Source organism: Pteropus medius, unplaced genomic scaffold (assembly GCF_902729225.1).
Source record: "Pteropus medius unplaced genomic scaffold, Ma_sr-lr_union100, whole genome shotgun sequence".
Classification (NCBI taxonomy): Eukaryota; Metazoa; Chordata; class Mammalia; order Chiroptera; family Pteropodidae; genus Pteropus; species Pteropus medius.
In genome coordinates this window covers 1,506,576-1,518,996 of record NW_024342539.1, presented here as the reverse complement: position 1 = coordinate 1,518,996, position 12,421 = coordinate 1,506,576, and the positions used below count along the sequence as shown (strand labels likewise).

At 43.8% G+C, this 12,421-nt stretch overlaps 1 long non-coding RNA gene across 1 annotated transcript; it reads left to right on the top strand.

The window, feature by feature from the left end:
• The first annotated feature begins 958 nt into the window (after window positions 1-958).
• Window positions 959-6,147, top strand: LOC120605478 (uncharacterized). The gene is made up of 3 exons (XR_005653638.1): window positions 959-981; window positions 5,202-5,630; window positions 5,902-6,147. It is a non-coding gene; the product is annotated as an uncharacterized LOC120605478 (long non-coding RNA).
• The last annotated feature ends 6,274 nt before the right edge of the window (window positions 6,148-12,421 follow it).

Sequence of the window (12,421 nt, the reverse complement as noted above, 5' to 3'; positions counted from 1 at the left end):
TAATCAAACACATTCTTTGGAATTAATATCACTATGTTAGCTAATCTGCACCCATAGAAACGCAGTCCTTTTATTCATGTAATTATTCCTCTTCCCTTTCTCATAAATACTCCTTGCCTTTACCACCTGTGTACTCTGAGAAAAAGGATACCTTGTAATGATGCAGGACAGAATAAATTCCCACGTGGTGGGTGGAGGGGCAGTGAGACCAAGCCCTGCACTGAGAGAAGAGGGTCCTTTGGCAGAGGGTATAGAAAGAATTCAATACACATGCCAAAGTTAGAGTCAAAATGAAATTTTATTTTAAAAAAGGGGTAACACTCCACAAACAGAGCAAAGAGTAAGAATAATGTAGGGAGGAGGCAAGAGAATTAAAAATGTCAAGCCACAATCAGATACTGCAGTATGCTGACCAGTCCTGCAGCCAGGCCAGGAGGACACCTTCAGAACAAAGGAAGATTTCTACTGGAATTGCTAACCACCCATCCCCCACACCTGTGAAGGGGAAACAGGTACCAAGAATCATTCCCTATGGCTAAAACCATGGGGAACCTATAGATTAAAGGCTGAAAACTGCCAGCAGGCCTTTCACTCTGCATTGCTTTACCTTTTCACTCTACAAACTCTTCACCTTCCCCTTTCTCACTGTAGGTCCATACCAAAGTAAATGGGTTAAAAAAAAAGTATGTTAAACTATAACTCACAGGAGCTAAAGAATGACATATAAACTGAATTTCCTGTGTTCCTGCCATCTGAGCCAATCCTTAAAAAGGAATTCCTGGAATCCTATTCTAACCAATAGGACTGATACATTCCCTATCCAATCAGAGCTGCACATCTATATCCCGAACAGCATCTTTACTGACCAATCTAAGCAGCGCCGTTCTGACCAATCAAGACGGTGCTTTTTGGACCAATCACACTGCAAGGATTTGGAGTTCTTATTTGCATCAGGGACCAAGGGCGAGGACTTCTATCTGTGTAAGTCAGCTCCCCTCTTGCTCAGGGACCACACTTTCCCTTTCCATTGAAGGCTGAAGAATGCATTTCCCCAGATGCAGCTGAAACAATGAAGAGGTCTAGTCAGAGTGGAGTAGAGCAGACTGGAACAAACTTGTCTAGGAGGAGAAGGGCCTCGCCCCAGGGCCCCTCCGCAGCCATTCTGTTTCATAACTGAGCTGTTACAAAGCCATGCTATTCTCAAAACCATGCTGTATCACAATTGAGCTGTTTGCATTGAGTAAAGTTTCCTTCTTCACTGCACCCTAAATTGGGGATTTCTGTTGGCACTGAATTGGTACTAACAACCACCAGCTGACACTCGTAACCCACTATTTTGGTTTCTGCCTGAATCATTGCTTCTAAAATGGCTATTCTTTTGGATCTCAACCATTTGTTGCCACTCATTTTGTCCTTTTATTTTTAGATTAACAAATGCCATAACACCACAGTTCAAAAGAAAGAAATAACTAACAGAAAATGCCTCCTCTTGAAAATAATATAGCAGTGGAAACAAGAGATAGTAACAATTAAGAATCATATAACACAGAAGCTTAAAGACTAATATTTAATGGTAAAGAGTGTCAACATAAGAAACCTGTAAATAAACCTGCAAATAATACTTTCAAGTTTCTTTGAGCCACATGAGGACATATGCCAAGGAGCAAGATCACAAATGTTCCCAAGAATAACAATTTGTGGTTTCTTTTATGCATTTAGAATCAGGAGGGGACTTATGGAAGATGATATGGAGATGGGAGAAAGCAAGGCAGGGATTGGATTATCTGACGGTTTACAATAATATGTGCTCTCTTGAGGGTGACTTCAATTTGCAGGATTATTACTACTGGCATTTCAAAGTTCTGTTAATATAGTGGCTGGCCTTAACATTTGAGGATTCCAGACAAGTCAGCAGTGGGCCCAGAGACTTTGCAACACCCAGCAGCCACGAGCTGATTCTCTGGCACCTTTCTCCCTCCCTCTACCCGCTTCTCATTGAAAAGAATTGGCCCAATGATCCATTTTGGAGGGTTTGACTCAGGGAATACCTCCCATCCTGTACTGTCCCTTAAGGAATCCGGGTTGTTTCTGGGCAGCAATGAGGATAGACTTTCAGTCAGAGGGAATCCCCTGGACAGAGCAGGAATATGAAAAAGTTGGCATCCGCCTGGATCCCTGGGAGACCTTATTTAGCCCAAGGCAAACTGAACAAATGGCTCCCACGTACCCTTTATTCTAAACAAGGTTGTTCATTCTTCCCCAAGGTTGAACTTTTGGAAAGCTATTGAGAAAGAGACCAGGTGTCCCTCTGTCAGCAGTGTCATAGCCCTCTTTTCATTTCCCTACTTTTCACTCCCCTGTTCCAGAATGGATTACCCTTTCCCTCTTCCACCTCTCAATGAGCCAACATCTCCTTTGGAATACTTCTGGCATTCAAAACACAGAAGAAAGGTGATGGACATGGTCGCAGGAAACACTGAGGCACCGAGACTGCTGCTCCTTTTCAAATGGCACTAGGTGACTCCAATAGTCTTTGCTAGGCAACTCTGTGACAGGATGGAAAATAATCCCACCGAATCCAAACAGCATTCCAGGGTGTCCAGAAATCTGTCATCACAAGAATGCCAGACTAGGGTTTGGCACCTCCAAACCTACCTCGGTCTGTCCATTTGACTCAATGAAACCTAGCAGGGATGCGTGATTTAACACCCTTACCCACATGTTAGGGGCACTACTCTGCCTTCTACTCCGACATCCATACCTGTGTGGGGTGCTCAGCACCCGCTGCCTGTTGTGTCATCATCTCGCAAAGGCTAAGCCCCTTTACACACATGTCGTTCTCCCCCTACTGCCCTTCTGCTCTGATCCACACTAGTCTCATGTCTGAGGCTCTGAACTGGCTTTTGCTTGTTTGCCTGTCAGTGTCTTGCTCTCCTTTTCAAGTCTACATGGGAGCAAAATCATAAGGGCCCTGTCCCTGGTGTTCTGACATAGCTCCCTTCCCTTAATAGTGAGGGGGATGGTTCGAAAGGGCCAATCCCAAAGTGAATGGGTGAGTAGAGGGGCTCCTAAGTGGCAGAGGCCTGAGTTCCAGGTGGAACGCAGCTTCGAAATTCTCAGGGCTATCCAGGACCTCTCGTCTCAGCCTAAAGTCCAGCGGCTGGACTGGCCACTGGCCCAATGGGGACAGCTTATAGCCTTTGGGCACATAGAATGCAGATGTGACCATGATTAGGGAGGCCAAGGAAGTCAATGCGTGGCAGTGGAGGCTGGCCTCCCAGCCGGCTAGCAGGTAACAGCTGATCCCCTGGCAGAGGACAGGGCAGGTATCCTGAGCCTTGGTTCTCCTGGGGTCTCCAGGAGCATTGGGGCCTGTGGAGAGTGGAGAGCCAATCCCTCTGTTCCACCTAGGGCAGACGCTGGGGAGGAGGTGATGCGACACATTAGTGGCGGTTCTGGGAAGTCTGCCCCAGGTGAACACGGCAGTCTTGACCTGCCATTTTCAGTTCAAGGTATGTGCATACCACACTTGCAGTGAAATGAGGCCGCTGCCCACAGCCTGGTTGAGGCTCTTATCACCACCTACTCACCAGCATGGCAGTAGGGATGAAGTCACCATGTCTCACACAAGGCCCAGGACAAGAGCTAGCCTTGTTATGTCAAACACCCTAGGTGCCTGGCCTGGAAAGGGCCTGGAATTGGGAGGTCTGGGAGTCATGGCCCAGCCCCCATGCAGAGAACCAGCACCTGTGTAAATCCCTAAGGGATGCTGACAGTCTCGCCCCTGCCCTGAGTGTCCAGGTCACTGATATTCATGCTCTCATCCTAGGCCTCTTGACTGATCAGCATGTGAACACAAGCCACATTTTCCTGCCTCTCGCTCCCCTCTGGAGCTTCTTCTCTGTCTCTGGCTCTTCTGAGCTCTCTTGGCTCTTCTGCAAACTGGTCCCTGCCAGGCTCAGGGCACTTGGAATCCCCAGAGGGGAGCTCTGGATGGGAAGGGTCGACTTGACAAAGGTTCAGCTTCTTCAGTCCCATGATTGGCACAGGTGAGTTGGCCAATCAACGCTCCTTGGAACCAGGATGAGCTGTCAATTAATCACAGCTATTGTCCATCAAATTGATTAGGGCAGGCAGGGGGCTCTCTCCTCCTTCTTCCACTGTCTTCCTGTGACATAGCAGCCCTGCTTTTTTTGCATATTCCCCATTCCATTTCCTTCTACTCTCAGCTTCTAAGTCCACTCCCAGGGACTTCGACCTCCAGGCAGCCCATTCCCTTCATTCTCCACGATTCCATACTCCCTTGCTGCCAATTCTACCGCCCTCTCTTCTCTCATTTGACCATCGTCCTTACCCCCTCTACATAGCCATGATCCTCACCTACGTGATCCAACACAGGGGGCTCATTGTCCCTCTCCACCTCCCTCTCCCTGGACAATCTCTTTGTCCACAGCAGGGCTTTAGACCACCAGCAAGTGCACTGCTCCTGGGATCCTGGCTGCTGTCAAGCCCACTGCCCAGCCTGGCTGGAGCAGCTAGAGACTGGGTCCTGGGGGCAGAGGTTTGGGTAATATTATTTTAGGCCTGGCCAGCACCTGAGAAGGCAAGTCCCCTCTTAGACATGCTGCCAGGCACAGTCCCATTCCTCCTGAGGCCAGTAAGTCAGAGGGCTGAGGAGACCGAGCTAGGCCCAGGTGTGCAGCACGCAGAAGAGAAATGGCTCTGGAGGACTTGAGGGCCAGGTTGCAAGGCCTCTTTGACTTCTGGATCTTCATGTGTCTCTATCAAACAGGCACAGCCATGGCTTGCCTCATTTTCCCAGCTGGCTGTCGGTGCGGTGGACCTGTTTCATGTTCCTCAATCTCTAAAGAACTGAGTTCCAATAAAGATGTGGCTATGTGAAATCCAAGTATGTGGAAATATGTGAGTGCCCTCATGTGTGTGCCTTTGTGAACATTGCTGTGAGTGTCGGATATGGTTTCACTTAATGATGTGGACGCATTGTGCATGCACTTAGTTGGAGAGCAAAGCCTCATGTGCGCCTCGAGTTTTTTGGGAGAAAATCAATGTCTGGTAGAGTGTGTGAATGTGTCAAATATGTTCCCCAGAGACATCTGTCAGTATTTGTTTGGGCCTGGGTGTGAAGACCGGGTGTCAAAAAGGAGGAGAATCCTCTCAGTCACATTATGATCGTTTTTTAGGTGACAGATATTCACTGGACCGCTGATGGCGAACACTTTGTATGGAACTGTCACGTTCGGACGGTGTGCCCCTGAAACCAACATCACCTTTGAATCCGTCGTGCTTCAGTTGAGAATGTGAATTTCAAAAGTTTCAAAGTAAGGAAAACAAATCCACCTGATAAGATCTCCCCAACCCTACACACCAGCCCCCAGAATCATTGGGATGGAGCTTCATGCACTGCCTCCCCACAAGCATCGTGTGCCCTGCAGCCTACTCAGGTCAGCATCCATGTCAAGACCAGTGTCTCCTGTCCTGACGATGTGGCTGACACACCCTCCTTGGTGGCCAATGGAGGCCCTGTCTACCTGAGGCTACAGCTCAGTACACGGCCCAGATGGCTGAGGAGGAGGCCTGGCTGTGGCGTCTCTCAGACGTTTTCCCCAAGAGTGAGTAGAGAACCTTTCCTTTGCTTCAAGGTTACCTCGGACTTCATTGTTTCCTTTTTTGTTTCACATGTGGAATTTCTGGTCACCTTGAAAAAGGGTGTGTGAGGACACCCGCATTTTCAGTGGCTGGCCTTAACATTTGAGGATTCCAGATAAGTTGGCAGTGGGCCCAGAGTCTTTGCAACACCCAGCAGCCACCAGCTGATTCTCTGTCACCTTTCGCTCCCCATTTTCATTTGATGTCTGATTGACCCAATGATCCATTTTGCAGGGTTTGCCTCAAGGAATGCCTCGCATCTTGCAGTGTCCCATAGGATTCCACATTGTTTCCGGGGAGCAGTGACAATAGAATTTCACACAGAGATCATGTCTACATGAGAAAACTTACTGGAGGACAATAGTTGGGCGGCCAGGCTATAATCATTAATAAAACTGAGAATTCATGTGTTGTCCGGTAACCTCTTTTAAGATGGTGGAAGCAGTTGCCCAAATGCTGCATTGTATTATTTGTCTGTGTCTGCTGTGAAGAAGCAACCTGACTGCAGTGTCAACAGCTGCCACCAATTTAATATATTGTGGCAGAAATGCTGAGTCAACATGAGGATACCGTCAAAGGGTGGAAAGAGTGGCTACCTCAGTATTCTTGTATAGTCAACCTTAGGCTACTGATGTGAGAGCGAATTGCTTTACAGACAATGCAAGAAAGGTTATATTTTGAAGTGAAGGCAGTTTCTAAAACGATTTCTCAAGAGATTGGTGTGGAAGTTACCTACAAATCTCTTGGCAGTAAGAAGGAAATCAGGAATCGGTCACAAAAAGGTCCCTTTGGAATCCCATGATGGTCACCAGACCAGCCATGGGAATCATGCCATATTCACATGAACGCTCCATGAGAATCACGCAGCAATCACATGAACATTCTGCGGGAATCACGTCGTGTTCAAGTGACCGCATTGAATCATGTGACCATCAAAAGACTGGCTAGTGGGAGTCACAGGAAGATCACGTGTCATTGTTGGATTGTGTTCCCCTCACTTTTATATTGCTATTCCACATCTCTTCGGAAAATTCAAATAAACACTGAGTAAACAATAGTCTGGGGTAAGAGAAGATGGCCAAGACAGCCTCCAAACCTGCCTCCAATCTAATGCCCTCATTAGAAAACTTACTTGAGGTCAGCGATGTATGTAACCAGACAATGATCGTTCATTCACCTCAGCTTTTTCTCTGTTGTCAGGAAACCAGCTTTAAGGCAGTTGAGGTGACCATCATACCTTGGCTGCATTGAACTTTGGAGGCTGAGTGTGCAGTGAGGAAGCAACTAGATAGAGGTGGAAACAAAGCCACCATTTGGCTGTATTGTAAAAAAAAAGCTGAATCATCGTGAGGATACCTCTTCATGGTGGAAAGAACGATTGCCTCATAATTCTGGTATAGCAAACCTCAGATTTAAATTATGAGAGGGACTGGCTTAACAACCGTGGAAAGCAAGCTGAGGTATTGACATTGAGGCAATTTCTTCAATGTGTTCTGAAAACCCTTGGTGTTGGCCAGCAGAGGAAAATGAGTTGGAATTCACCTGAAAATCTTGTAGCAAGAACTAGGGAATCTCGTGGCCTTCCTGTGGCTGCCCCAAGGGAATCACATGAACATCAAGAGACTGGTTAGAGGTCATCACAGGGAGATCATGTGAAATTGGGGTGATGGTATGGCACTCACTTTTGAGTTACACTTTAACATTCCTTGGTAAAATTCACATTGACTCTGAGATGCCATGTCCAGCAATTGGTAAATCCTGCTACGTCCAGTGCGGCCCTGGAAAATAAACCTGAGTGGGAACGGTGGGAGATTGAGAAAAGAACAAAGACAGAAAGTGGCAAAGACAGAAAGATCAGGAGGTCCGCCACTCACTGATGATGGACAATGACCCAGTTTATTTTTTGCAAGCTGCTTTTATACAGGAACATACAATTGCTGGCTTATGCAGCTTCATAGCAACATCGTTTCTTCTACTTTCTCCAAGACTACATTTTCTTATGGCCTTCATCTTATCTATCTGCCGGTGGCTATATTTGTACTATCTTGTTCTCTGGAGGAATTTGTGGAGGCGAAGTAACCCTTGGTTGCCTTCACAGTCTGCAAAGACCTTATCAGTTTACAAACCGCTCTCCACAATTACAAACCACTCTCTATATCTCTCCCTTTCCTTTTAATTTGACGCCTCAGTGAATGCAGACCAATTCGAGACTGTGTTAGTTGGTGGATAATCCAGCAGTTGACTGAGAAAGCACAGAAGAATACAAGTAAGCATACAATTCCAGCTAAAATTCAAAAAGTATGTTTAAGCATATTTAAAGGATTTAACCCTTGCAAACTATATAATGTCTTTAGCTAAATCTTTTGGATTAATAATAGTACCTTTTGCAGTCTGTATATGTAGAATCTCTTGGTGTAAATTATGTAAATCTAAACTCAAGTTGTTTTGATACTAAATGCCTTGTGAATGTAATTGCACTTGTTGCCAATTCCACTTAGATTGATTATAGAGTACACTAGTTACACACACCCTTTTATAAGTGGCATTGCAGCACAAACTTGCTCTTTTTTCCAGAGCTTCTACTTCATTTCCTAATTGCACAATGACAGATTCTAAAGCATTCAACTTAACTTCTAATTTTAAATCAGTATCTTCTTGTGCTTTCATAGCTATAGAAGTATTACGAGCCAACTCATTAACAAAATTAACATTTTGTATGCTTTGTGATAAGGCTACTGCTGCAGTTACTGTGGTAGCTATTAATGACACAAGAGATACTACTCCTGTAATAACAAGTCCTATAAATCTCTTATCTCTAATCAAAGCAGATTTTATTTCTAACAGAGTTTGTACACCGCTACCATCATACCAACGCTCTTCCAATTTTGTTGGTAACATTATGAAACTTGGTTGATTCAAACCCAATAGATCTGACCCTTTGTTGTGAGAACTTACACAAATAGTTAGATTACAATTGACACAAGATATATTAGGAAATCTATTTAAAGCAGTTGTTTGTAATTATCCAATTAGAAAGACATAGGCAATGCAGGCTCGAACCCCATGACTATATTTGATGTTCAAATCTGCAGCAGATGAATCAGACAGATTGACAAAGTCCAAGGCTGCAGAAGTTTGACACAAGTCCTTTTGAATGTGTCCTTCCGGGGTGGTCATCAAAGAGGCTATGTACCCTCCAGATGTCATCCAGTTCTTTTGAGCAACAATGTGATAAGACCAATCATACACAGTCTATGGCCATCCAGTTGTATGATGTTCCGAAGGCAGAGGATGAGCACATTCTAGCCATTTCACCCATCCATTCAGCTCCACTGATGTAGTATTGGGACAATAAGGTATCCCAGGAGGATGCGTTGATGGCACCTCTATGGTATTTTTAGAGAGTCTAAGAATAGACAATTGCTGCAAATATTTAAACATGTCCCATGAGACAGTGAGAGTAGCAATGGTTGTTTTCAAATAAGATTCAATTCTCAAACATCCTGTAACCCCAGTACGAGTCTCCGCACACAGTAGTGCAACTGATGATACCCCTGAATAGTTAGTTTACCCATTATGGTTTTATATGGCCATCAGAATGGCCCCCAAGAACTCACATATCATTAATAAACACAGATACATTAACGTCTCAAGTAATTGGATGTAATACAGGAGGATGAGATAATATATCCAATAGTTGTCCCCTTTGACTATACTTACTTGTGCTATGAGTAAAGCTAACATAGCCACAAACAGTCAGTCGGTCAGGAGTGATAGGCAAACCCTGGCTTTGAACCATGTCCTGTCCTTCTGATGTCAAATGTTTAATATCGATGAGGAAATTTCAGGAATTTTCATTGAATCATCTCTCTGCTTCTGTAAATATGCTTGCTTTCCGAGAAAATGTTTGCTGCAAGGGGCTTCTGCAAAAGCTCCCTTTTCACTTTGCTTGACTTGCAAATGTAATTGTTTGTATCCTAGCAGCCCTCCCTTCATGTAGCATTTTGTACTTCACCACCCCCTGCCCTCTGTAACAATCTGTGTTTACTGGTTGCCCATAGCAACTCCCCCTTCTGTTTGTTACTACTTAAAATCTGCATAGCAATTCCTGCTGTATGTAACAGTTTATGTTCAAACTGACCAATCAGGTTATATAAAATTTTTCCTATTGTTTCTACTGAGCCCACTGTCCAGATCTTCAGAACACTAGCTCTTCTGGGACCACACATAATAAAACTGAGTTCTCTTTTTCTCTGAGTTGCTGCTTGTTTTTTCGCTGGTCTGATTTTGGGAGCTTTGGGGATTTTTCCATAACAATATCCCCCCATGTGAGCTTATGTGCCCTCTGAGTCCCTCTGGACTGTGGACTAACTGCAGGAGGAGTGATCTTCAGATGCTTCAGGGGAGGGATGAGCTTCTCCAGGTCCGAGCCATCTGTCATCTTCACAATGTCTAACCAGCCTTTCAGGCAGCCGGCGAGGTCCGTCAGCACCTTCAGGAAAAACACAAACATGCCTCTGACCCCATACTAAAACGGGATCTGGGCCATGTCAGTCATTAGTTAAAGGATCTTTCCAACAAACTACTGCTTGTGGAGTCCCCGAAGGAGACCAGAACTGTTCTGCAGCTGTTTGACCATCATCATCTGTGTTCAAAAAATTTAAAGTAAAAAGTATATGGTTTAAGATATTCTGAGGAGTTACAGGGCTGACTCCTTTTTGTTTTGCTATTTGAAGTTTGAGTGTGATGAGCTCATTCTACAATGCCTTGTCCTTGAGGATTATAAGGTATACCTGTTACATGTGTGATTTGAAATGACAGAATTGTCGAAATGTCTTACTAGTATACTCAGGTCCATTGTCAGTTTTAATTTGCTTAGGAAGGTCTAGGACTGCAAATGTTTGCAAGCATTGACTAATTACATGACTAGTGCCTTCCCCCAAATAAGCTGTAGTGAAAATAAATCCAGAACTAGTATCTATAGTAGCATATATATATAAGGAGTATTTCAGAAAGACAGAACATGAGCAACATCCATTTGCCATATACGATTAGGTAATAGTCCTCTTGGATTTACTCCATAATGAAGGACAGGCAGATGAATTTGAATTGATGACCTTGTTCAACAATTTGATGAGCACTTTCTCTAGTTAGTCCAAATTGCTTCCATAGGGCAGATGAGTTCTGATGATGTAATCGATGACTTTCTATAGCTGTGTAGAAGTACAGAGTACAGCAACTAGCAAATGGTAAATAGGGATAGCTCTATCAGCCTGGGTAGCATGATAAGCATGTTTATTTCCTTCAGCCAGTAGCCCTGGGAGCTGTGAATGTGCTCATATATGTCCAATGAAGCATAGTTCTTTCCTAGCTTGAATAAGCTTTTGAAGATGTATGAATAAATGAGACTCTCATCCACCGTATGTCCAATAAAGGCAGTTTTAATAACTTGCCTTACAGTGTATAAATAAGCACTGTCTGAATAAATATTTACAGGTTGTTGTGGAAACGGTTCTAAAGCCCAAATTAAAGCCAACAATTCGATTCTCTGAGCCAAGGTCACATTAGTCTGTTTTGAATAAGTCTGAGTAGGAGTATATACCGCAGCAATGCCATTGCTGGAGCCATCTGTGAAGACAGTAATGGCCTTAGGGGTAGGTACCTGGGAAATCACCTTTGGAAACATTACAGGTGTTTGTAGCAAAAACTTTATCAGCTTATCAGGTGGATAATGAGAATCAATATTTGCATTACATTGAGCTAATGATAAGGACAATGAATTGGATTTAGCCATGCTTGTTGCTTTTGATTATAAGGAATAATTATAAGGAATAATAATTATAGTAACAGGATCTCTTCCTAAGAGCTGTTGCATCTGGGTGTGACCCTCATCTATAAGGACCACAATTAACTCATAATATGGATTAAGAACCTTTGGACCAGAATTTGATAAATGCAACCACTCTATTGGGCCTGATCTCTGCCAAATAATCCCAGTTGGAAGGGGCTTAGTTGGACAGATTACTAGTAGCAAAGGTAGAGAGGGATCTATATGATAGACCTGTGTTTTTTGTATTGCTTCATTTACTAGTTGTAAAGACTGTTTTGCAGCAAGAGTTAACTCTCTGGAGAAGAAGGATCAGATTCCCCTCTCAATATATCAAACAGAAGCTGCAGCTGTCCTGTGGTAATTTTTAACTGTGGTCTAAGCCAATTAATATCTCCGAGTAGTTTTTGAAAATCATTAAGTGATTTTCATGAGTCAAATAGAATTTGAACCTTTTGTGGCTTAACTGTATATTGCAAAATCATAGTTCTCAAATAAGAAAAAGGTACAGATCTTTGCACTTTCTCTGGTGCAATGCAAAGTTCTGTAAAGATACCTGTGATTCAGCATAAGCTTGCAGCAGTAATCTTTCCTCTGTGTGTGTAAGCAAAATGTTATCCATATAATGGATAATGTAGGAGTCTGAACTTTTCTCTAATGGGCAACACTGCTTGAGCAACAAAATTTTGGCACAGTGTAGGACTGTTAGTCATACCTTGTGGAAGAACTTTCCATTGATACCTCTTCATGGGCTCCTTAAAATTAAGTGAAGGAATACTAAAAGCAAAACTTTTTGTCTTCAGGATCTAATGGTATAGTAAAGAAACAGTCTTTCAAATCTATAATAATAAGATGAAAATTCCAAGGAATCATAGTGGGAGTAGGGAGGCCAGGTTGAGTGTCACTCATGATTTTCATAGTTGAATT